Source organism: Canis lupus, chromosome 20 (genome assembly GCF_011100685.1).
Source record: "Canis lupus familiaris isolate Mischka breed German Shepherd chromosome 20, alternate assembly UU_Cfam_GSD_1.0, whole genome shotgun sequence".
Classification (NCBI taxonomy): Eukaryota; Metazoa; Chordata; class Mammalia; order Carnivora; family Canidae; genus Canis; species Canis lupus.
Window position 1 is genome coordinate 28,056,758 of NC_049241.1, and position 26,375 is coordinate 28,083,132.

Genomic DNA, 26,375 nt, shown 5'->3' on the forward strand with positions numbered 1-26,375 from the left:
ACCTTATACTTCAAAATGGCTTTTAGATCTACTCTAAAGGAACACAAAGAAAACCTCACCCTATTCAACAATTATAAGAACACATTTACTAATTCTTTAGTAATTTAAATCATTAAGTAAAAAAGCAAACTCAAATTGATTCAAATGAGACATTAGAAAATTGACTGCTTTGTCACTTCATGGTCATATTCTCTGCCAGCCAAGGTTCTTTCACATAGCTTGACAAGTGTGTGTGAGGACACTGCTGGTCCCACTCACATAGAGAAACACAAATCCAATACCTAAAATTAGGTTTTTACTCAATTATACTGCACTGCACTTTTTTACACCTGCTTGGTGAAAAATATTCAGAAGAAAGGTACAATTACATAGGTTCTTTGGCAGAAGTAGAAGACAGGTTAAAATACTCCCCCCCCCAAAAAAAAATCACTAAAAGAGAAGGAAGGAAGGAAGGAAGGAAGGAAGGAAGGAAGGAAGGAAGGAAGGAAGGAAGGAAAGAAGGAAGGAGAAACAGAGAGGTAGAGAAAGAAGACAGAAAATGAAAGAATCCTTTCCCCAAATCATGATCAGCTGATACCATCAACAGCTTTGTTATAAGTTACTTCTATTGAGAATTTGCTATGTTCCACACATTGTAATAAGCTCCTTATACCACTACAAATTAGTTATTATTATCCAGATTTTGGAAATAATGAAACTGAATCATTGACAAATTAATGATTTACCCAACTTCATACAGCTAAATGGAAGTGAAGCCATTTGAAGCCAATAATTCTTCAGAGTTTGAACTAATTTTATACATTCTAATTATCCAAAATATAAAATATACATTCCTCAGATCACAAATGGAAATTGAAAATAAGACCTTTCTTCAGTCACCAACCCCAACTATCTAATTAAATATTGGGACCTAATAGAAATGACGAATACCCAGCATTTGCTTCAACATGGATGGAACTGAAGGGTGTTATGCTGAGTGAAGTAAGTCAATCGGAGAAGGACCATTATATGGTCTCATTCATTTGGGGAATATAAAAAATAGTGAAAGGAATTAAAGGGGAAAGGAGAGAAAATGAGTGGGAAATATCAGTGAGAGTAATAGAACATGAGAGACTTCTAACTCTGGGAAACGAACAAGGGGTGGTGGAAAGGGAGAAAATGAGTGGGAAATATCAGTGAGGGTGATAGAACATGAGAGACTTCAAACTCTGGGAAATGAACAAGGCGTGGTGGAAAGGGAGGTGGGCAGGGGGATGGGGTGACTGGGTCACAGGCACTGAGGGGTCACTTGATGGGATGAGCACTGGGTGTTATGCTGTATGTTGGCAAATCGAACTCCAAAAAATATATACAAAAAATTAAATTAAAACCTTAAAAATAAAAATAAAAAATAAATATTAGGGACTGATCCACATTCTCTTTTTTTCTTTTTTCCTTTTTTTTTTTTTTTTTTTTTTTAGCTGTGGTAAGAACACATGTGGATATCTAGTTTTCCCAACACTGTTTGCTGAAGAAACTGGCCCTTTCCCTATTGGGTATTTTTGGTAATCTTGTCAAAGATTAGGTAAATATATGCCTGGGTTTATTTTTGGGCTTTCTATTATGTTCCATTGATCTATGTCTTTATGCCAGTACAAACTATTTTAATTATCATGACTTTATAATATATTTTGAGATCAGGAAGTGTGATACCCTCACCTTTGTTCTTTTCTCAAGATTGTTTTGGCTGTTCAAGGTCTTCATCTTTTCATATGAATGTTAGAGTTGTTTTACTATTCCTGTGAAAAATGCTATTGGGATTTTGATAGGATTGCATTGATTATAGATTGCTTTCAGTGCTGTCGATATTTTAACATGATTAAATATTACAATTCATTAATACACATCTTTCCATTTATTTATGTCTTTCTTAATTTTTCAGTGTTTTATAGTTTTCAATGTAAAAATCTTTTACCTCCTTGGTTAACTTTATTCCCAAGTATTCCACACTCTGAATCCTTGTAATCTCCTTTTAGTTTCAGTTTTACTACTAATGATTTTTGCAATATCACTTATTCTTAAGTGAAAGCAATTTTCCCATTTATTTTCAAGAGTTTTAAGGGATTATCTTAAAAGATTTCTTATTTTACCTTAGTGTAATAGGTGGTTAAATACTAATGAGGTGAGAGGAACATGTTTGATTAAAAAATTAATCAAGCTATTAAGCCATGAAAAGACATGGAGGAAACTTAAGTGCATTTTAAACACAAGAAGTCGATCTGAAAAGGCAGCACACTGTATGATTTCAGCTATATGACCTTCTGGAAAAGGCAAAACTATTGAGACAGTACAAATACTATAGTTCTAGAGGTTATGGTGGAGGGAGGGATGGATAAGTGGCACACAAAGTATTTTTAAGGCAATGAAAATACTATGTAAGATACCATAATGATAGATATGTGCCATTTTACATTTGTCCAAGCATATAATATATATATATATTACCAAGAATGACTGTAGTGGAAACTGCATTTGGGGTGATTACTATGTGTCAGTAATATCATCAATTGGAGAAACTGTACTACTCAGGTAGGGGAGTTGATGATGAGGGAGTAGGGGGTATATGGGAAATCTTTATGCCTTCTGCTCAGTTTTGCTGTGAACCTAAAGCTGCCCCCAAAAGAAAATAATCTCACTTCTTAAAAATGATAGATTTACCAACCCTAGGTTGACATCCTGAAGTTTAAAAAAAAAAAAAAAAAAAGGTCTGTCATTACTTAGTGCTATTATTTTCCTATTTTCCGAGCCAGGGACCCATCATGTTCAATGATAGAATAAGAAGTAGGACATGTTTATGCAATTCTTTGAGTAGTAAGATGAATGTTAGATTTCTTTTTCCTTAGCATGATCTATAAATTAAGCAAGAGAAATGTAATTTTCTCTGCATGGCCTTATTTCTATATAAAGATTAATTAAAGGTAATTTTTTTGTTTAATGTGTATGTTGTGTGTGTTTGTGTTCATGGGAGTTTATGAAGAGAAAATATAAGCACATTAACACTTTGTTATCCTCCTTATTTTACAAATACTTATAAGATTAATACACATAAAATTTCAGTAATACAGGACTATATAAGGTACAAGTTTTCTCTTTCCCACATCCTATTTCCATTGTCCAGGAGAATATACAATTTTCTGTATAGAAACATAGGTATGTGAGCAGCCTGGGTGGCTCAGCGGTTTAGCACCACCTTCAGCCCTGGGCGTGATCCTGGAGACCTGGGATCGCGTCCCATGTCAGGCTCTCTGCATGGAGCCTGCTTCTCCTTCTGCCTGTGTCTCTGCCTCTCTCTCTGTCTCTGTGTGTGTGTGTGTCTCATGAATGAATAAATAAAATATTTTAAAAAATATATGTATACATGTGAATATATGTATATGCATATGTATATCTAGATTTCAAATATATAATGTACATATATCTATTTCAAGTAGCACTATATGCTATTAATGAGTTAGTATCATTTATTTTTTTTATTTATTTTATTTTATTTTTTTTTAGTATCATTTATATTATTATATGACCTACTTTTTTTCACTTTACATTTTATCAGGGTTACTTTTCCTTGTCTTCACATATTAATTTACTTGCTTTTTTTCTTCTAGGCAGGTGGAATCTATATGTGATGACAGGAGCAGTAGTAGCCACCTTGGAGTCAAAAATTAATGTCACATCTGGAGGGTGATCCCATCATCCGATCTTTTTTCTGTTACAAGGTAGTACTTTGTTCATGCCATTATGTTTTGGAGTTTGTTAGATTGCCTTAGACTGTACACTAATAAAATATCCCTCATTTCTCAGTTCGAATAGCATCTACTCTCAGAAGTCTTCCAGATTTCTACCTCCTCTAGTTATATGCCAATCAGAACTGATCACTCTTATCTCAGTGCTCTTTGTACTTTGAAAATGTTTCTTTCAGCTTATAATCCTCTGGTTTTATTATACTTCTTTTAATATAATGTCTGATGTTAACATAGAAGCCCTACCTTATATTTCAGACTAAGTTAGGTGCCCTTGCCATGTACTTTCAAAACACCCTCTACTTCTGTATAATAATTATGATCAAACTTACCTTTTCACTATTTACTTTCCTGCTATACTACATAAGCTCCATATGGACAGAATCTTGGCTGCCTTTCTGGTGACTTATCTCCAACTTCCACAGGAAATTTGGCACATAATAGGCTCATAGCAAATGTTTGTTGGATAAATAAATGATCTCCTTAAAGGTAGGAAATATGGATTACTCATATTTGTAGCTAAGCACAGTGTCTGGCACCTGTTTGGTGGCCTGTAAATGCAGACTGCAACAAACTGGGTTTGAATGGGATGTTATTGGAAAAGATGAGATCGGCTTAAAATATTAGCTCTGCAAAGGGAAGCAGATGGGTATTTTTGGTGAAGAAGGTCCTTACAAAAGGCTTATCTGCCAATGTTTCCATCAGCAAATACTTTAAAATTCCTTTATAACTGGGAAATTATCATTGGAAATAACAATAAAAAAAAAGAATCAGACAGGAATGGCTGTTACATAAATTCTAAGAGATATCTTCTGTATCTTAAAAGCAGTTGTATGAATATTCATTTCAATGTGAAACCTCACACCCACCTTTGTGTGGTCAGGCATTTGTGAGAAAATTCAACATTGGTTATTTCTTTATTCATAAGCAAATCATATCTTTATATTATTAGGAAAATAGAATTTATACTTCTAAATAGGGAACAGATAAACAGGATACTTAAATGGCTTCTCGGCTATTTATTTTTATTAAAATTACTTGAAAAATATTTTCACTAATATTTTATATTAGCAAAGTTACATAGAAATTGAAAGAAATTTCTAGGGTTGATATGCTAAGTGAAGTAAGTCAAAGTCAAATACCACATGAATTCATTTATATGTGGAATCTAAAGAAATCAGACAAACAAAAGGACCCCAACTTTAAAATACAGAGAACAGATGTGGTTGCCCGAGGGGTGGGGGTGGAGGATGTGCAAAATAGGTAAAGAGAAATAAGGGGTACAAACTTCTAGTTATGGGATAAATAAATATAGCATAGGGTATATAGTCAATAATATTGTAACAACATTGTATGGTGGCAGATGGTGAAAACATTTTTAAAAACCAAGAAATTTCTAAGTTGACACAGTGAAGAAACTTCAAACAGTAGAATTTTGGGGATGTTTACTTTGAGTGCTAAACAGTTCCATTCAACTCCCCCATATGAAAACAGGTTTGATTTTAAGTTCTCTAAATTTTCAAAATATTTTATATTTTCTGCAAAAATTTTCATATAAATGGAAATGATCATAAACCCATATATGTATTAAGAATAGATTGATTAATATGATCCACAACATGAGAGGAGAATTTCCTTAATATCACCCAGGCCTCTCCTTTTGCTATCTGGATGTCATGCTGTCATTGACTGGTATCTTCTTTCAAAAGGCTCTTTGGTGACTGTCTCCCCTCATTTATGACTTGGCATGTAGAATCATGAAGTAAATTCTATGCTCATTTTACTTGCTTGTTTACATGAAGAATGATTATTCTACAGTGTGAAATAATATTCAAGTAATGAGAAATCTGAATTGTGAAACCATTTCTGGAGGTATTAACTCTTTTAGAATATTTTCACTGAAATTGATGATACTGAACAAATTGTGTGTATGTCTATCTCTCTTTTTTTGATCTCCCATGATTCCTTTAAATTTATTCAGTTGTAAGGGAATTCTCCCAGGCCCCTGAAACAAACCTCAGACATGATTTTGAATTGCTCTCTCGATAAAAAAGTTATAGGTTATTTACAATTTCTTGATTCTGAAATTTGTAATTCCCAGTCTCATATAATAATCTAAGTATCAAAACTGAGTAAAAGTTAAATCTTTCCCTGTGCCCAAGCTGGCATGGTAGAGGATGGTATGGTTTGCTTCTTCTTTCTTTCCTTGGTCTTCCTTTCTCCATTGCTAACAGCTTTTTGACAGAAATGAAAAGGGGTCAGTAGGGCAGGAAATCTCCTGGTTGACTGATAATATTGTAAATTGGCTTCATTCCCTCTCAGCCTGGAAGATTCTCTCTTCAGAAGGACACTTCCAATCCCTACTCTTAGGGACCACTCACCTGACCCTCCTGGACCTGAGGTGTGTGCCTCTGCCTCAGCTGGTAATTCACTCCTTCTGCAGCTTTTTAGGAACCTGGTAGACCCTTTAGGTTAAGAGGGTCTTGTGGGTACTCCTTTACATGTGGTGTAAGGTGCGCTTATGAGTGGTCCACAGGAAAAACTTATGAATCCTTTTCTCCAATTAACTCTGAGAGAGCGGCTCACCCAGAATTTCCACCATTGACTATAACTTCTCTACCATTAGTAAACCCAGATTATTTCTCAGAAAGTAGCCAGTCATCAGCTCACTTTTTACAACTGCTGGGTACACACAACGAGCTCCATGTTCGTGTCTGTAGGTTTTCAGTGAGCTCAGTGCCCATTTATAGCTTCATACATCAGCCCTTAAAGCATCTCAGGAGAACCCAGGGCCATATTACAACTTTTGTGGGCTGTAGGCAATTTATCTTCATGGCCCTTTCTTTACAAAAACATACTAAAATTTATATTTTTTTAACTGTGTTGGCATAATGATGAATGTAATCCAAGCTGGATCATATTCATTTTTTTCTTTGGATTTTAAAGGGAATTGAAACAGCTTCATGAGCCTCTTTCTTCATGGTTCCTAGGTACTATGCCTCCTAGGCTGAGTGGAAAAGCCAGCCCTGAGCAAGCCTTCATAGATTTAATCAATATATTGAACAAGTGAGACTCACAGGGTTGTTGTAACAACACAACTTTATTTTTTATTGCCTCCTATAAACAATGTATTGAGCACCTATCATGCACTAGACACTATAGAGTAGTAAACACAATAGACACCTGATATTTTTGACATCTAAATGTTGTCAGGTGATATAAACGTAATGAAAATAATAACAGCACAATAGTGTTTAAAAAAAAAAAACAGAGAAAGAAAAAGAAACCACAAATTCTTGGACTTATTGATGTGATAAATTCTACTCTTTTCTGGGCCAGGCCCCATCTGAGGAAACATGGGCATGTATTTGACTTGGTAAGAGGTAGGTGTTTCCTTTCCCATTAGTAATTAATATGGCAAAGTCCATGTGAACTTGGATGGGGAACTCTAGTTTGTATCTCTGTTGCATCCATGAACTTTGGCCAGGTGTGCTAGATTCTGTGTTTCTAGAGTCAGTTTCTTCATTAGTAAAAAAAATTTGAGAAGGAGTAGTTTCTAATGCTCCCACTGCTCTATAACAATTAGGGAAGTGAGGTAAAATACATTTTTAAGTATTGATAAGTCTGATTTAAGTCTAAAAAGTGGACATGCACCATGACTAAGTATTATTTCTTGAAACAAATGAAATATCTCACTCATTCAGTAACTGTCTATTGAATGTCTACTCAACACAAATACTGTGCTAGAGATTGGGATTACAATAGTGAATTCAGCAGGCATGTTCCCAGCCCACATAGAATGTGGAAGTCTAGTGACCCAATACTTTGTCTTTTTCTCTATTTGCTAGTATATTGAACATTGTGGAAGCAAAGATGTTTATCACTGACTAGACAATAATAGTAGTCCCTACGCTGATTCTTCAGGTTGAAAAGGAAAGGGAATTTTGTTTCATTTTGTTTTAAACAGAATGCCCGAATTTCAGTTAAAGGATGTCATTGGAAACCAAACTGCCACTATACACTGTATCCTTGAAAATGCATTTAAATTATACTTATGAGTTTGAATAGCTCCTATGTCTTCCTTATTTAGGAAGATATCTGTTCGGTCAATGAGCCAGTGATGTGCCTTGTATTCTACTGAATTTTAAATATTTCTTTTTTCTGTTAGAGAGCAAGGGCTTTTCTAACGGACAGAAGTGACTTTCATGTTGAATGTCTAAGTACCACTTACATTACATCATAGAAAAAAACACTGGACTCTATTTAGCATTCAGTTCTGGAGATACAATTAAAAAAAACACATACTCCTGCTATGTGCTGATAGGAGTTGTTTTGGCTTTTAATAAAATTGCTTTTTACTTAGAGCACTTTTCCTCTTAAAAGCTCAAAGAGTCTCACTGCATGCTTAATGGACATGTGCATCTCAATCTGGAATTTTTTTTTTAAAAGGCTTAAGAGTGACTTTCTCACATATTATTTTGCTTAAATTCAAGCATTTTATTGATCACATATCTGCTAATCTTTCCATATTTCTTGCACAGATTACTGAGCTTCCTCACCTTTTAATCTGTTCACCATCAGATAAAATCTTTAACTTATTTTTTCAATTTATGGAACCCGTGGGTCTTTTATTCTCAAGCAGCAATTCCAAACTATAAATTATGTAGGATGTGGAGTTTTATATGCACTAATCACAAGTAGAGACAGAACAACAAAATCATTGGCATTTGTTTTTGAAGACCAAAAGATAACATGTAAAAGGTGTGTGACTTTGGACAAATTATTTAATCTCTTTGTTTCAGTTGCCTTGTCTATAATATTAGGATGTATTAATAGAAAATACACTTTACGGGGGGTGGGAGTGAATGGGTGACGGGCACTGGGGGTTATTCTGTATGTTAGTAAATTGAACACCAATAAAAAATAAATTAAAAAAAAATGAAAAAAAAAAAAAGAAAATACACTTTATTTGGTTGTTTGAAGGTGTGGCAGTTTTGAAACATGACCCCCAAATTCTTTGACACTTTTCTCATCAAAAAGCAAAGCTGATGTCCCGTCCTATTTAATTTGGGCTCTAGAATTACTTCATTGGTGGAATATATTGTGTCAGGTTCTGGACCCTTTAAAAACTAGCAGCTTCCACTTACCATCTCTTGAGATGCTTGCTCTAGAAACCCAGCTGCCCAGCCATGTATGAGAAGTCCTAGAAGCTTATGGACAGACTCCATAAAGAAGAGTGAGAGACTTCTTGCTTATGAACTTGGGGCACACAGCTCAGCCAATAACATCTAGGATGCTTCTAAATATCCTACAATGCAAAGGACAGCCTCTTCCTGACCAAACATACACACAATAAAAGATTACCGGGCCCAAAATTTGAACAAGGGCAAAACTCTGGTCTAGAGCTCTGGTTTAACACGTAACAGGGGCTTAATAAATTTTTACTGAATAGTGAATGTGTCTAAAAACATATAACTGAAACAAATTTGATAAAATAATACTAAACCCTGACTACATATGTTACACTCCAATATTTTCTTTTTTATACTTGTGATATTGGTTACAACCACTAAATTTGTTTTCAAAATCATGTAGTTCCATATTTAAAAATGATATTTAGAATGCTATTTTTATGAGTCATCAAGCTGAATTTTAACAGAGTGTCTAAAATTCATTCATCAAAATTATTATTTTAAAGCCTGGTAGGAAGGCATTGCAGTCGTTCAAGTGATACTGCAGTTTTTAAGATATTGAAGAGTTTCTTTTGAGGGGATAGACGTTCGTTCCTTCAGAGTTTGTAGAACAATAATGTTATTCTGTTGTTACCCCTATTGTTTTTTAACTATAAATTTATTATCTCATTGAACAACTGCCTTATTCACCATATTTGCCTCTAAATGGCCGTTAGCAGCTATTAAAATGTAAATCCACCCTCAAATGATAATTGCTTGGCACCTGTTAAAACATTCAAAAGATTTGCTATCAGTTCTAAAAGCAATTCACAAAAATGTCTTACCAAATATTTTTAGTGACTTAGAATAATTGCAAGATGACTTTGAAAGCAGACATTCTTATCTGTTTATTTAACTTCTGGTGATATGTTCAGTGTCTATCACCTGCATGTATGAGCATAGGTTAGGGCATATGAAAATGTATGGCTTTGTCATACATTCTTCATGTCATATGTCTTTGTTCCAATTATCAACACATTTTTAGAAAATTTTTCTGTACCTTTGTGGTGAGAAAAATTGGATGTTCACTTTTACAGAAATGATTGAAGGAGAGGTGTTTTCCTGAAAGGCACATTGCAACACCCTTTGTCACTGAAAAAGAAAGCCAAGTGAGTTTTCTTTGGCAGCTTTATATTATACTCAAAAGATATTTAAAATCCATGTTTTCATCCTTTATCTTGGAGTTATTGAAATAAATGCTACATAAATGGAATTCTAATTCAATGTAATGGATCACAAAACATGGCATAAAGATGAAAGGAACATTTTATTATGCATTATAAATATGTTTTATAACAGTAATATATGCTCTTGGTTTAAAAGAAATCTTTATAAAATGTTACAAAATGAAAAGTCTCTATCTCTAGAGGAAATTAATCATTTCTTCCATATTTTAAAACATTTAGAATAGACAACATTTTTATGCAAATGGATTCACATTATTCAAATTGTTTTCTCCCTTGCCTTTTTTAATTTAAAATTTATCTTGCAGATCTTTCACATTGGAGCATATTTACTTGCCTCATTATTTTCGATACATATTCCTCCATGGTATGTGAAGTGAAAGACTATCTCATTCCAATAACTCAGGTAAGGAAGACATTTAATTATCTTTATTTCTTTTTAACTCAACTTAATTTTGTCCCAGGATTCAATTCCCTTGGGTGTCCAAAACATAATCTCTGCCAATTCAGGGTTTTTCTGCATGGCATTTATATGAGTTCCATGAGACTTAACATAGAGAAGAGGTTCTGGGACATGGGTGTGGCATCTTGTTGGCTATTGGCTCTCCATGCTGACAGATCCTGAGATATATACTTCCCTTCTGATCCTCAAACACTGCTCCATGTAGATCTCTGATAATCATCTCTGGCTTCCACTCCTTTCCCTTAGGTCCTTTGAATCTCCCTCATGTGTCTCCATCATTCACAGACACAAGGGACTACTGAGCCATGCTGGCATTTGGAAGCTATTTCTATTCTGTTCTTTCAGCACTATGTCAGGATGCTGTCAAAATTGGTGGTCATGGGAGTGGTCGTGGAGATTCCAGTCATATGTAGGCATCTCCCTAAGAAGCAGATTTCCTTTTCTCTTAGACTCAACAAAATGATCTGTAGCTTTAGTCACTTCCCACCTCTGGATTCAACCTTAAATGGAAGGTTCCTTTCTAGTGCACATACATGCTCCCCTTGTAACTCCTTTCCTTCTCCCAACCCAGGAAACTTTTATCTAGGGGGGCAGATAGGTACGTTTCTCATAGTGCAAAAGCTTCTAAATATCAGGATCTAGGCTTTTGAAACTCAAAAGCCAAATGTCTTCTGTGTATTTGTTCTTTGCTTTCTGCTATGTCACTTGTCCTCTGAAGCAAGGCATTCAGTACGCCAGGTGAAAAAGATACTCAATCAACCCCCCCGCCAAAAAAACAGGTAATATTACAAAATATTATCTCATCACATGTGTCTGTGTCTTACTTATGATCCTTATAGGTAGTAATTTCTGTTGTTTCCATTGGTTGTTGTTGCTGTTGCTATAAGCCACAATAAACATCTTTGCCCATATAGCTTGAAAATTTATGTAATCATATTGACAACAGAAATGCTAGCTTTAGAATTTCCAGGGAAAAGGGCAAGGGAAAATGTAATTTAAATACTGATGGATATCATAATATTTCCCCTCCAGAAAGGTTATACCACCACAATCTTGTATAGAAGAGCCATTGCTTTAGCCACAAAGGTTTTATCACATATTCAATTTTTTGTCAATCTGATAGCTACAAATATTATTTCCTGGTTTTCTGATTTCCCATGTCTTTAATTCAAAGAGAGATTGAGCATATTCTCACATTGTTTTAGCCTTTTGCGGCGACTGTTTCTTGAAATGCTATTGACGTGAAAAACATTGTGTTAAATAATCCTAAAGTGGTTTAAAAAGAAATTTTTTTCAAGAGTTATTTATTTGTTTATTTTTGTTTTGGGGAGGCAGATTACATAGAATTTAGGGCAACTATTTCCCAGTCTCTACTTAACTTGACAGCAACTAAATAACTATTATATAGGGTTAGGAATGAAACAGAACTGAAAATGAAAAACTGAGTCACCAACACAGAGCTCATAATTAAGCTTTGGCAATGTTATAATATCTCCACACTGCAAATACAAAGCTAGTTCTTATCAAGATGGCATTTGTCCCAAGGATCACATGATATCAGCCATGAGAGCTGACAAAATCAGTAAATCTCTCTTGAGCGTGTGTAATTATGCAAAGATCCCAATAGCTAATTAGTACAATGGATTTTGATCGCCACGCAGTTTGTTGCAGAGCATCCATTTTACATGTCCTAAGTTGTCACTGCTTTAGAGTCTCCACTACAGTATATTTGTTACCATGCTAAGAATTTTAGGAGGAATAATGAGGCCTGATTGCCAACTGAGTGATTAATTCTTCTACACTTTAATTATGGAACATCTAAAGTGCCTGATTTTTCACTCCAGATCTTCTTCATGCCTGTTTCATATATTTTCTATTTCATACTTGTACCTTACCAAAATTAGCATAATATCTTCCAGCTAGAAAGCACCTTACAATATGCACAGCTCCTTAGAAGCAGCACACTTCCTCTTTATCTTGATAGTTGCTACTATGTCCTGAAGCCATACTATGTGCCAGGCAACTATGCTGGCTAATTATCATCACCCCCATTTTCCAGAGCTTGACACTCAGGTTGAAGAACTTGCCCAGAGTCAAAATCTAGTAAGTTGCAGACTCAGCATTAACAGGTTCTGGGGTCTGATAAATTCTGCAAGGAAAAAAGGAAGGAGATTTTTAACAGGAGCAGTGGCATTTCTTGAAATAGACTTTGCTGGAACTGCTACTTAATAGCTAGCAATGCCAAGACCTGTACATTGCTTTGCCTCTGGGCAGCTAGCTGTCCCTTCAATACTTTGACCAGTTCTGTTTAATCTTTTTTAAAGACTACAAGGATGAATAAGGCAGCCTGGGTTACATGACCCTCCAACAATTTTTCAAACATGGACAAAGAGGCCTTATGAAGAATAGACTAGATTCTTGATTCCCCATCCCATCTTTTGGCCACATTTTCCCCCATGGAAATGGTCCTAGGAGGACTCCTTCCTCTACTTGCTGTTCCTTTAGTTACCCCCACCCCTCCCACACACAGTCTTCTGCTGCCTTCATCTCATCAAATTTAGCTGACTTACTGTGTTTGGAAAGGGGCTTTCCCTCAAGAGGCAGAAAGAAATGGAATGGGATTTGGGAAGAAGGGTTGGAAGGAGAATTACTCTTATGGATGAAGCTCAGTAGTAGTCAAGTTGTTGCAGTTAGATCTGGATGATGGAACCCTTTGAAAATACCACAAGAACACAGGTGTTTAAGGAAAGCAATGCTCTGCAGATAACTGTAAATTGGACAACTTTTTGGAATAGCACCTTGGCTGGATTGTCACACTCCATAGCCAGAGACCTCAGCCATTGAACCCCACACCTCAGAATTCAGTCCAAAGCAAACCTGATAGTCTAGTCTCTCCTTACCCTTATCAGAAGTAGCTTACCATTTTATTTGGGGGTTTAAAACAGGAAGAGTTGTTCTCCTACTACCTGGAGACTAGGCTGCAATGACTGATTTAATGCAGTATCCTCATTTCAAAACCTAAGGTTCATTACAGTTAAGCAACTTGTCCAGGACAACACAGAAAAAGAAACATTTCTGTTCACCTTATGATCTTTGACTAGTATTTAAAAGAGCATTCCAGGGATGCCTGGGTGGCTCAGTGGTTGGGCGCCTGCCTTCCGCTCAGGTCGTCATCCCGGGATCTGCGATCGAGTTCGCATCGGGCTCCCTGCGAGGAGCCTGCTTTTCCCTCTGCCTATGTCTCTGCCTCTCTCTCTCTGTCTGTCTCTCATGAATAAATAAATAAATCTTTTTTTTTAAAAAAAGAAGAGTATTCCAGTTCAATACACGTGATCTATTTAGTATGTAAGCGTTGCAGAAAATTTAAGTGTTCCTGAGAAGCATTTTTCCCTTAAATAGCTAACATTTATTGCACTTAAGCACAATGCCAAGTACAGTGTTAAATTCTGTCTGTAATATGTCACTTAATTTTTACAGTAGCCCTGGGAAGAAGGAGATTGTAGAAATCCCCATTTTATAGAAGAGAAAATAAAAGCTGAGATTTTAAGTAATTTATCAATTGTTAATATATAGTATCTTATCCAAGGTTTTGAATTCCAAAGCTCAAGCAGGCTCTTAACTTCTGTTACATGCCAAGTTACTCCACAGCATTGGAAGTATTTAAAAGGAACCCAGGACCAGACCTCAGAGGGCTTACACTTGCTGCTCCTACCTGTAATGCTGTTTCTCTGATATCCACAAGGTTTAAACATGCACTTACTTCATGTCTCCGCTCAAATGTCACCTTATCAATAGCACATTTCTGACCACTTTGTATAAAATACCCCCCATATACTGATACTTCTTATTCCATTTACTGTCTTATTTTCCTACATAAAATGTATTATCATGTGACATACATGATATTTTGCATTGTATCTATCTTCACTCAGAAATGTAGTCTCAATGAAGTCAGGAGCTTGGTCTTTTCCCTGTAGTCCAGGACCTAGAAGAGTGCTTAGCAGTAAATATTCACAGTAAATATTACAGTAAATATTCACTAAATATTTGTGGAATGAATGAGTGAGTGAATGAATGAATGAATCAAGCAAGCAAGTACATCACATTTTCATCATCATCCCAATATGATATTGTTCACAAAAGCATCTGGGGAACTCCAGGCAGTGTGATTTAAAAGGTATCTGATTTTTTTTTTTAAATCCAGTTGAATAAAAGAATATTAAATTATCTCAGTGGCTGATATTTAAAGCATACAAGAACATCAACTTTTTCTTCAAGCACTGACAGCTGGCAGAAGAATGCATAAGTCTGCTCTCCTTGTCTGTCCTTGTGCTCCTTCCTCCTTGCATAGCTCTGTATATTTAAGAGTCATTGGGGACACTCAATCTGAGAAATGTAGAAGCAGCATTTCTTTTCCTTTTCATAAGCCAAACACTTATTCCCAGTGGGTAACATTTAGCAATGAAGTGTTTTTTGACTCTAGCACTTATCAGTGTTTCAGAAATATATGGTATAATTAAATTACTCAGAGGTTGTGCTTTAATCAAGAGCAAATTTAATGAATATTCAAGCTGTTCATTGTTAGGAAATGGGAAGAGACTGACGGAATATTTTCATTACAGCCTCAAAAGTCATCCAGAAGAGGGTGCTAATGTTCTTTGTGAAATATGCCATACACACACACACACACACACACACACACACACACATACACACTCTCTCACACACACACTCAATAAAGCTTTCTTATGTAATTGATCAGGTAATACTAACTATATGCACTAAATGCTAAGAAGAAAATGTGTAGGAGCACCTGCGTGGCTCAGTTGGTTAAATGTCTGCCTTCAGCTGAGGTCGTGATCCCAGGGTCCTGGAATCAAGCCCTGTGTCGAGCTCCCTGCTCAGCAGAGCATCTGCTTCTCCCTCTCCCTCCCACTGTGCTGTCTCGCTCTCTCTCAAATAAACAAATAAAATCTTAAAAAAAAGAAAATGTGTAAACACAGGCAGTTCAAAAGTCAAAATCATTGCCTACTTATAGCACAAAAGTTTTTAAGATTTAGGATGGTTTATAAAATCTAACTTAGTCCTGCACCCGTTAGTTAACAATTGACAATACCACCACCAAAAAACAGTGTATTTTCTATCACCAGAAATTGCCCAACAGAGTTAATACTGTGATATTTCAGTAAACCGTGAACCTTTATCAAACTAAGAGATGAACAAAAAATATTTTGGCTAAAATTTAATATTATAGGCAATTATATATTTAAAATGAAAATTAACACTTTTCATTTGCTTAGTAGCATATTCTTTAAATGTGTTTCTTTTTCTTTTTTTTTTAAAAGATTTTATTTATTATTCATGATAGACATAGAGAGAGGGAGGCAGAGACACAGGCAGAGGGAGAAGCAGGCTCCATGCTGGGAGCCCAACCCAGGACTCAATCCCAGGACTCCAGGATCATGCTCTGGACCAAAGGCAGGCGCTAAACCACTGAGCCACCCAGGGATCCCCAAATGCTTTTCTTTTGATGGTAGATAAAGATGGATAGTAGTTATTGCTTAACTATAATTCAAGAAAAATCGTATTCTAGTTTCTGGTTATCTACCCCAGATGAAAACAGAGATTTGACATTAACATCTTTTCTGATTCACTTGGGTCAAAAATAAAATTTCAAAAAGGAGGCAGTTTCTATGAACTAAGTAGTTCTCAAAATTCTTTTCTACTTGTGCTTTAGTGATAGAAGTTGAAGATAGCCAGGGCAAAATCACCTTTCATTTATGTTTAAAATGTGCCCTAATTTTTCTTCCTTATCCTAGGTTTTCTGAGCTACTATCTTTATAATTCAAGCAATGTGTATTTTGATTATTTCTTTGAAGTGGGACAGTCATGTGAACTGTAAATTTTCTGTGGGCAAAATAAATGCAAATAAGAAGAGCTTTCTGTGTCTGCCTAAATGAGTTACTTATAATACAAATAAGAAAAGTCATGCTGAAAGCCAACTAAAGCTATTTTTACATTCCACTAGGCAGAGTAGCTTTGAGAAGACATAGGTATTGCAAAAAGCTCAATAGATGGATGGTCTTAAGTGAAGTTTGCATTTGTAGAGCTTGTCGAGCAGCACTCTATGGAAAGAAGCAATGCCTTTGCATGAAAGAGGAGTCAGTATAGGCATTCCTGTGTAAAGTGCACATGCCACTTTCACTCCTACGTGGGCTAGCAAGCTGAAGTGGAAGACTCAGACAGATGGAGGAGTTCAAGAACAGAGCAGACACTGAGCAGGCCTCTGATACTTAAAATGTCTGCCCTCATGCTAGAAGGCTTTGCACTGGCTCTCCTGAACTCATCAGCTGGGGGTGAGTTGATCTCTTGCATATTCATTCTCAGATCCATACTTTGCCCTTCTCTGCCTCATCAGCTATATTGAAAGACTCTACATATCCTGTGCTCCCTGGTCTTCTGCTTCTAGATAGCTTTAGCAAATGGGAGGCTCTGGTTGAAGTGTGGAGCGCTAAGGAAGGATAAAAGCCCGGATATCCCCCACTGTTCCTGGCTGTGTTTCAGATGGCAACTTCTGGAGTTGCTGCAATAGTGGGTGGCTCCAGTGCCTAGAGGTTGTCCCTCCCTTCCATGATCTCAGTTCAGACTAGATAGGCCCATCAGGTGACCTTGACTCCTGAACTCTGGTACAGCCATCTCCTGCTTTTCTAACTCCAGCCCTGGGTGGGGGAAGCTGCCTTGCTCTTTCTAAACTCAGGTTTGTTCATAGTGCTCTTTGGTCCATTAGCTGTTCCATCCCTAAGTAAGCAATTCCCTGTATTGGATTTTTGGCTTTGGTTTGAAATACAGAACGGGCTCTTATTTTACTGAAATAAAAGACTATCTTTTGTGCTATAGGAATATTTGGAAAGTAATCACTGTTCCAGTTTAACCTGCATATTTTATTCTGCAGCTTCTTTAAATTAATATGGTTGGGCAGTGAAAAACAAGATTCAGTTAAAAACTATCTTCTCCACCAGTTTCTACCCTACTTGCCACACACAAAATGACCAAATACATAACTCTGAGGAACCTATGAAAATGTGACACATCTGGTGTGGCTATATTTAACACATATTCTGTATTATTCAACTCTTTAAAATGTCTATGGATTATTAAATGCATCCATCAGAAAAGAAATAAACAACCCCCCAGCTTCACTCTTAATTAAGAGAGCTATGGACAGAATTATGCCTTACCATTTTGAATATATTATTCCATTGTCTTTTGCCCAAAATCTATCTGAAATGGGGATAGCAACAGTGTCTCCCCTGTCAGGTTGCTGTGAACATTAAGAGATACTTGAAACAATGTCGAACCCACATGTGTCACTGAGCAAATATCAGCTATTATGCTGACTACAAGTCTTTGTCAATCTAGTTGTCCCTCCTTTATGGACTATGTATTTTAATCTGTAGTAGGATTTAGGAATTTTGCTTCTCTTTAATATTCTGCAGTTTTACAACAATGATTCTTTTAGATACAAATTTGTCTTTAGCTCCTTCTTAAATCTTAGGATAGATGACTTTTTTTTTTTTAATTCTGGGAAATTCTCAGCCATTTTCTTTTATGACATTAGGTCTCTCATATTCATTTAATTTTATCCTAAGAACTTCTATCAGACATATTTTAGACCCTGTCTTCCTATCTTCCCCATCTCAACTTCTCTTATTATTTCTCTTTTATATATTCTACTAGGTCATTTCCTTAGATCTATATTCCAATATATACATTATTTTTTTCCTGTGTATTTATCTTTTCTGTTTCCTCTTTACCTATCTATACATTTAAAAAATAACCATTTTAAAGTCTCCTTTAAACCATTTTAAAGTCTCTATTTCTCATTCTTAATGTATAAATTCTTTTTTTTTGTACCCTCTCATACTGCATCCCAGTAATTCACTTCCTCCCATGGCTTAAATCTTCATACTGCATCCCAGTAATTCACTTCCTCCCATGGCTTAAATCTTCCACTGGCAGCTCATCTGCAGTAGAGACTTATTTCCATGGCGTCCTGGGTTTGCTGAAATATAGTAATGGCCCTTGGGGTATGTTGGCTTTGCCTCTTCTGAGAGTCTGTGGTTTCATTATTTTGGGGTCAATTTTTATGTTGATTTCTCAATTAGGAGTTTTTGCCCCATACTGCTGGTGTGAATTTGGACCTACTTATTCACATGATGGTGGGTTTGCATGTTAGGACATTACTTTTTTCTAATCTCAACCCTGGATATGCAACAAGCTTCCTTGATGCTTTCCACAGCTAGCAGGACCCGTGGCTTGCTGTAGGTATTTCAGGTCTACTTCCCTGAATGAATGGGGCTTGTGTCCTAGACTACCTCACTTCTCCTCACTGGTATCCAAACCTCCAAACCCAGCTGAATATACACCTTGAAATTATGCCTAGAACCTATATCTGCTTCTCACAATACTCTTAACACATTTTAACCTAACATTCTAACCTAATCCTTCTCACCTTTTGATCTGAGTTTGCTATAAGCTTCTGGAAATGAGTATATTCTGCTTTGGTTTTAAATTTGCGTATATATTCACATATCTTTTATTTTATTATATAATATTTTATAAATTCAGTTTCTAATTAAGGGTGTCCTTTCCTCAGTTTTATTCCCCATATTAACCATGTTGAAGGGAAAGATGCTTAATAATTGTAGAAAGATTCTTGCAAAGAGTATAGTCTATGCAATCTCAGAAACACCTGGAAAGGGGTATAAGTATAATCCATTACCAGAAAGAAAATAATGTGATGCTTAGCTGATCATGAATCCACAGAAGCTCATGGAATGATGCAAAATATTTCTTTTTCCATCAGATTATTTATTCATTTGACATACTTTCTGGCTCGAGGTAACGGAAAACTCAACTATAATTGGCTTAAACAATAGGAAAGATTTATTTTCTTACCTATCCAAAAGCTAAAAGTAGGGCCGTTTCAGGGTTGGCTGAGTGGCTAAATTTCATTTTTTGCTCCTGTTCAAATTTCAAATCTCTTAGCTTCTCCTAATGGTTATGAAATTACTCTGGCTATTCTAGGCATGTCAACCTTAATATATATCAAGATGTAGGAAAGGGGGAAATAAAATTTATTTCTTCCTTAGGCCTCTCTTTCCGACAGCCAGGAAGAATTTCCAAAAGTCCTAATGGTGTAACCCTCATATATTATTGATTAGAAATGTACCATATGCCCACTCTCAAACCAATCACTGGCAAGGGAAATGGAATTACCAAAAACGGAAAAGATCAAATTAGACTCACTCTGAGATTGGTAATTAGTTCACACTTCCTTGAAATGCAAGGTTACCCAATGACTGAACAGTATGAGTAATCTGTTACCTTGGAAAGCAGGAAAATAGCTGTGTGGCAAAGTCAGGTCACTCAGAGACGGCATTAGGAAAAAATCTGGAGGTCCATTTTCTGGGCTCCTTTACTCTTCTGATTTCCATCCCTCTTTCCTCTTCCACCCGTAGCCCCTGCTAAGGCACAAGTAATCTTGGAGGCTACCATTATTTCTATTTCTCTTTAGTGAGAGTGAAGGTGGATCCTGATAGTTGAGGACCTCCTTGCAGCTTGTGTAAAACCTAGATTTTCAAAAACATCTTCAGACTGAACCATCTCTGGGATAGATAGGGGCTGTATTCATCACTGTCCTGTTTTTAGAAACGTGGTCTTTCAGAAGTCCCATGACATTGTCAAGAGGTGCATGCATAGGCCTCATTGGGTGAGTACAGTATAAAATGTCATGGCATAGTGGAATATTACCACTGCAGGGCAGTTAGTTGGTGATGTGTTGGTATGAATTGAATAGAGTTTCTTCCTGGTACAGATTGGAGTCCCAACTGGCACAGGCTGCATGGTTTGCATTATGAGTAATGAAAATTTTTCATTCACACAAAGGCTGTGTGGGTGATTGACAATGACTCCAAGACACTGTGGGTCATGGACCTTTTAACAATGTTCTTTGCAATGTTCTTTCTCTTGTTTCACGCACTGGGCATATCATGGGTATGGGACATTGCCTTCTTGGACAAGTGTCCCAGGGTAGGTTATTGGTATTTATCAGTCATGTCCCTTATTTCCCCACCTCCAGACACACCTCTGTGCTCTCTTTATATCCTCCATATAAAAGATTTGTCTCTTCTTTTATTTCCTTCTAGACTGCAGAGGACCATCCAGAGCACAAATCATAAGCCACAAGAAAAGCTATTTCTCTTTTCATGAGTGCAGGGAAAACTGCCTTTAACATTTTCTAGATGTGAGGGAGAACATTTGCTTTTCTTACCAGACTGTAGACTATGGGGGTGACTGCCCTGGTAAAATGGGATGAATGGCAGCCCGGGTGGCTCAGCGGTTTAGTACTGCCTTCAGCCCAGGGTGTGATCCTGGAGACCCCGGATCGAGTCCCGCATCGGGCTCCCTGCATGGAGCCTGCTTCTCCCTCTGCCTGTGTCTCTGCCTCTCTCTGTGTGTGTCTCTCATGAATAAATAAATAAAATCTTTAAAAATAATAAATAATAAATAAATAAAATGGGATGAATGCTTCTGATGCAGGAAAAAAGTGAAGACAAAGAGCTAAGTTTTTTAGATTAAAGTAGATTAAACATTTTTACCTGCTAAATAGATAATTTTTTTCTCTTGGGGCAACCAGGTGGCTCAGTCAGTTAAGCAACTGTCTTCGGCTCAAGTCATAATCCCAGGGTCCTGAGATCCAGCCCATGTCAGGCTCTCTACTAGGCTCAGTCTGCTTCTCCCTCTCCCTCTGCTCCTCCCCCTGCTTATGCTCTCGCTCTCTCTCTCTCAAATAAATAAATAAAAATCTTTTTAAAAAATTCTTCTCTTGCCAGTATTGATTGCTTTGTCTGTTGTGAATGTAATATGTCCTATATTTTTTTTAAAAAACTCAAAAAAAGGGCAGCCCCGGTGGCCCAGTGGTTTAGCGCCGCCTTCAGCCCAGGGCATGATCCTGGAGTTCAGGGATCGAGTCCCATGTCAGGCTCCCTGAATGGAGCCTGCTTGTCCCTCTGCCTGTGTCTCTGCCTCTCTTTCTCTCTCTCATGAATAAATAAATAAAATCTTTAAAAAAAACTCAAAAAAAAAAGAAAATCATGAGAAGTGAGGAGATGAAATATAAAGGGATAAAAGGTATGCAGTAGATCAGAACTTGCCCTATCTCACATATAGCACCAGCCTAATTAAATTGAACTTCCTTAGTCCAATAGGGATATAAAGAAATAAATAAGATTATCAAGGATGTAAGTCCATTTCATAACCTTTTTCTATCTCCTATAAGACTTTTAAACATTAAACAGCTGCTTGATAATGGTAGAACAGGTGTAGGATATCTGTCACACTTCCTCTGTCAAGGAGGAGTAAAAGGATTTTGCTGGAATTTTGAAGGAATAGTGTCAGAGTGTTAAATATGAATGTCAACAAAGACACATTTTGAGTCCACATCTATAAAGAGAGCTGGAAAATAGAGCCACAATTCATACTCAGTGGACCAGAGCCTGCAACTTAACAGCCTAATTACCAGTCATCCCCAAAGGAAGAAGGAATTTGTGGCATATTATTCTTTAGAACAGTACTGCTCAATTTTGGTTTTGATCAAGCCTAAAAATCTTGATGATTCTTTAATTTTTTAAGTTCAAAACAAATGCAATGTCATGATTAAAAACATAACAAAGTAGTGACAATTTTAGAATCTGTTCTTTAAAAATAATACTTTCTCTGAAATATGAATGAACTGAATTACCCTCTACCACACTTCAAAACTCACTGCTATGAAATAGCATCCTCACTTACTAGCTATCTGAAATTATACCTTTAGGGCTCTAATTTGTTTCACTTTAACCTGTATTGAATACAAACAACCTCTAAGAATGTTGAAACATATAAGCTCCATCAGTCATTAAAATTAATTGAATTAAAGTCAAATCTCTTCTTATTTTAAGTCACAGAATTAATTTAATAGCTCTACAAAACCACTGAGGCTTACACCTCTGTTTTACAGCTCCCTTTGTGTTTAACTTAACGCAAAGTCTATCTCGTTTCGTGTTTCTGCATTCCCTGCCACTAGGTTTTCATTCATTTAAAGATCACTCCAAAATTATCCCTCAGTAGATGGAAGGGGATGAGGGGGATGAAGAGACTGGAGGCTGAAGAGAGAAAAAACAAGACTGCTGAGGGGAAAAGCAGGCCCACCCAAACCAGTAAGGCCAATGTTGCCTCTTCTCTATGGCAGGTAGAAACTGACTCAAAGAAAAAAACGTTTTTCTTTCTTTCTTTTTTTTTTTTAATTAGTTGTTTAGACCGAGTTTCTTCTTTAAATCAAAAGAGACTGACTTCTGTCAGGACAAGATGGCATAGATGAGTTCCTCCTTGCTCCTTCTCACTAGGGGTGAATATAAACCCCAGAAATGATGCAGGGGATAACAGAGGAGAATGCTAAAAGGGTGTAAGAGGTTATTGAAATGGTTTCCTCACAACATAGTGGCAGGTTGTCATCCAATAGGGGAAGATGTCTAGGACCTATCATTTCCCAAATCCTGACCTAACAAAAAAAAGTAGCCAGGTGGCGCATTCTTCCTGCAGATGGAAAAGGAGTCCTGCTGGCAACATGAGGCAAATCCAAGTGCACTGGTAAGGAGGGTCCACTGAGAATCCCATCAAAAATAAGCAGCCTTTTTCTGCGGAGTCTGAGACTTTCCAGCCTTCATGGAGCCACCTGAGACCTGAGGAAATCCTTTCTGTGACCTCAAGCAGCACCAGCAGGAACAAGTGGGAGTTTGAGGAGTACCAAGTAAACCAAGCAGACCAAAAATAACAGCACAGGGCTTTGAAAATGAAATTTCCATAAAACCACAGCCCACAAAAGTAGACTCAGACCTAATTAAACCTGAACAAGTGATTGCCTATTAAAATGAAAGATTTAAATAGGACTTAGAAGTCTCCTAACATTATAAACAAAATGTTCACAATCCAATGTGAAATCATGTATCTGTACAAAAAACAAGAAAATCACAACTTGAATGAGAGAAGGCAGTCAACAGATGCCATCATCCACCAACATAAATCAGATACTAGGATTATCTGATAAGGATTTTAAAGCAGCCATCATAAAAATGCTTCAACAATCAGTTATAAATTCACTTGAAACAAATTAAAAAATAGAAAATTTTAGCACTGTAATAAAATTGATTTTTTTAAAAAATGGAAATTATAGACTTCAAAAATAAAGCACTAATAAATCATTCAATGGATGGGCTCAAAAATAGAATGGGGGTGACAGACAATAGAACTGGTGAACTTGTGGACACAACAATAGAATTCACCCAATCTAAATAAGAAAAAGTAGACTGGAAAACATGAACAGAACATCAGGAACTTGTGAGATAGTAGCAGGGGGGAGAACACCAAACACATATGATGTCACCATATCAACAAGTTAAAGAAATCATGTGATCATATCAACTGATACAGAAAAAGCATTTGGCAAAATCCAACAGCCATTCATGATGAACACTCTCAGCATTTAGGAGTAGAACGGAATTAACTTGATAAAGAACATCTACAAAAAAAAAAAAATTCCACAGATAACATCGAGTTTAATGATGAAATACTGAATGCTTACCCCCTAATATCAGGAATAAGGCAAGAATATTCACCCTCACTACTCTTACTGAACGTAGTATTAGAAGTCCTAGCCACCAAAGTAAGGCAAGGTAAAGAAATAGAATGTATAAAGGTCAGGAAAGGAAGAAATAAAATGACCTCTATTTGCATATGACAGGATTGTTTAAATAAATAGAAACTATACAAAATCTACAAAAATACTTCTAGAATTCATAAGTGAGTTTAGCAAGCTTTCAGGATATAAGATCATGAACAAATCAACCACATTTTATATACTAACAATTAACATAGATAAATTAAAATTTAAAACAATAGTGCTATTACAGTCACTCCAAATAAAATTAAGTACTTCAAATATGCATTTAACACAACCATGTATGGAATCTATATGCTGAAAATTACAAAATGCTAATGAAAGAAATCAAAGAAGAATTAATGAAATGGAAAGACATACCCTATTCAGGGATTGGGAGACTGAACATAATAAATATGTCAATTTTTTCCATATTGATCTACAGGCATAATGCAATTCCTATCAAAATCCCAGCAAGGTTTTTTGTAGACACAGACAAGTTTACTTAATATTAATATAGAAAGGCATGGTGCCAAGAATAGCTAAAACAATCTTAACCAAAAATAGAGAGAGAGAGAGAGAGAGAGAGAGATTGGAGACATTACTCTTCCAGTATTAAGAATTACTGTAGAGCTGCAGTAATCAGAACAGTGTTACATTGGCAGAGGGATAGAGGCATAGATCAATGGAACAGAGTGGAGAGTTCAAGTACAAACTCATGCACAAACACCCAACTAATTATTGTCAAAGATCAAAAAGCAATTCAATGAAAGAAAGACGGCCTTTTCAACAAATGGCACCACCAGAACAATTGGATATCTGTAGACTAAAACATTTTTTAAAAAGAGTACCTCAGATTAATGGGCCTTATAAAAAAATTAACTTAAAATGGAACATGGACTTAATATAGAACGTAAAACTATAACACTTTTTAAAAATATGAAAATCTTCAGTATCTAGGGCTGAACAAAGACTTTACAGTCTTTAACACCAAAAAGCATGATCAATAAAGGGAGAAATCAATGTATTGGACCTCATGAAAAGCTTGTGCTCCATGAAAAAGCCCATGTGAAGAGGATGAAAAGACAAGCTGCACATTGGGAGAAAATATTTGCAGAACACATATCCAACAAAAGACTAGTAGTTAGAATATAATGATCTCTCAATACAAAATGTTAGCAATGGGGATCTCTGGGTGGCTCAATGGTTTAGCGCCTGCCTTTGGCCCAGGGTGTGATCCTGGAGTCCCGGGATCGAGCCCCACATCAGGCTCCCTGCATGGAGCCTGCTTCTCCCTCTGCCTGTGTCTCTGCCTCTCTCTCTCTCATGAATAAATAAATAAAATCTTTAAAAAAATGTCAGAAATGGAGGAGCCCTTACTGGTTGACAAGGTTGAGGAGCAGAGGGGGCATCTAAGGGGAAGACAGAGAGAGGTGGGTATGATTATAAAAGGAAAACATGAAGGATATTTGTGATGTTGGAACTGTTTAGTGTCTTGACTAGTAAACACAGATGAGTTTACTTTGATGAGTATCTACACAGGTGGTAAATTATAAAGAACTTGGTACACACATGTACACATTTGGATATACAAATGATCACAAATAAAACTGAAAAAACCTGAATTAGATCAGTGGATAGTATCAATGTCAATATCCTGGCTCTGATTCTTTTTAAATTTTTATTTATTTATGATAGTCACACAGAGAGAGAGAGAGAGAGAGAGAGGCAGAGACATAGGCAGAGGGAGAAGCAGGCTCCATGCACCGGGAGCCTGACGTGGGAATCGATCCCGGGTCTCCAGGATCACGCCCTGGGCCAACGGCAGGCGCCAAACCACTGCGCCACCCAGGGATCCCTGATATTTTTTATAGTTCTGCAAACTTCCTCCTTTGAGGGTAACTAAGCAAAGCATACAAGATTGCTCTGTATTATTTCTTACAATTACATGTGAATCTATAATTA

At 36.5% G+C, this 26,375-nt stretch overlaps 1 long non-coding RNA gene across 1 annotated transcript; it reads left to right on the plus strand.

The window, feature by feature from the left end:
- The first annotated feature begins 1,458 nt into the window (after positions 1-1,458).
- On the plus strand, positions 1,459-10,586 carry LOC106560118. Its single transcript, XR_005374436.1, has 3 exons — positions 1,459-1,564; positions 3,642-3,752; positions 10,500-10,586. It is a non-coding gene; the product is annotated as an uncharacterized LOC106560118 (long non-coding RNA).
- Positions 10,587-26,375: the final 15,789 nt, after the last annotated feature.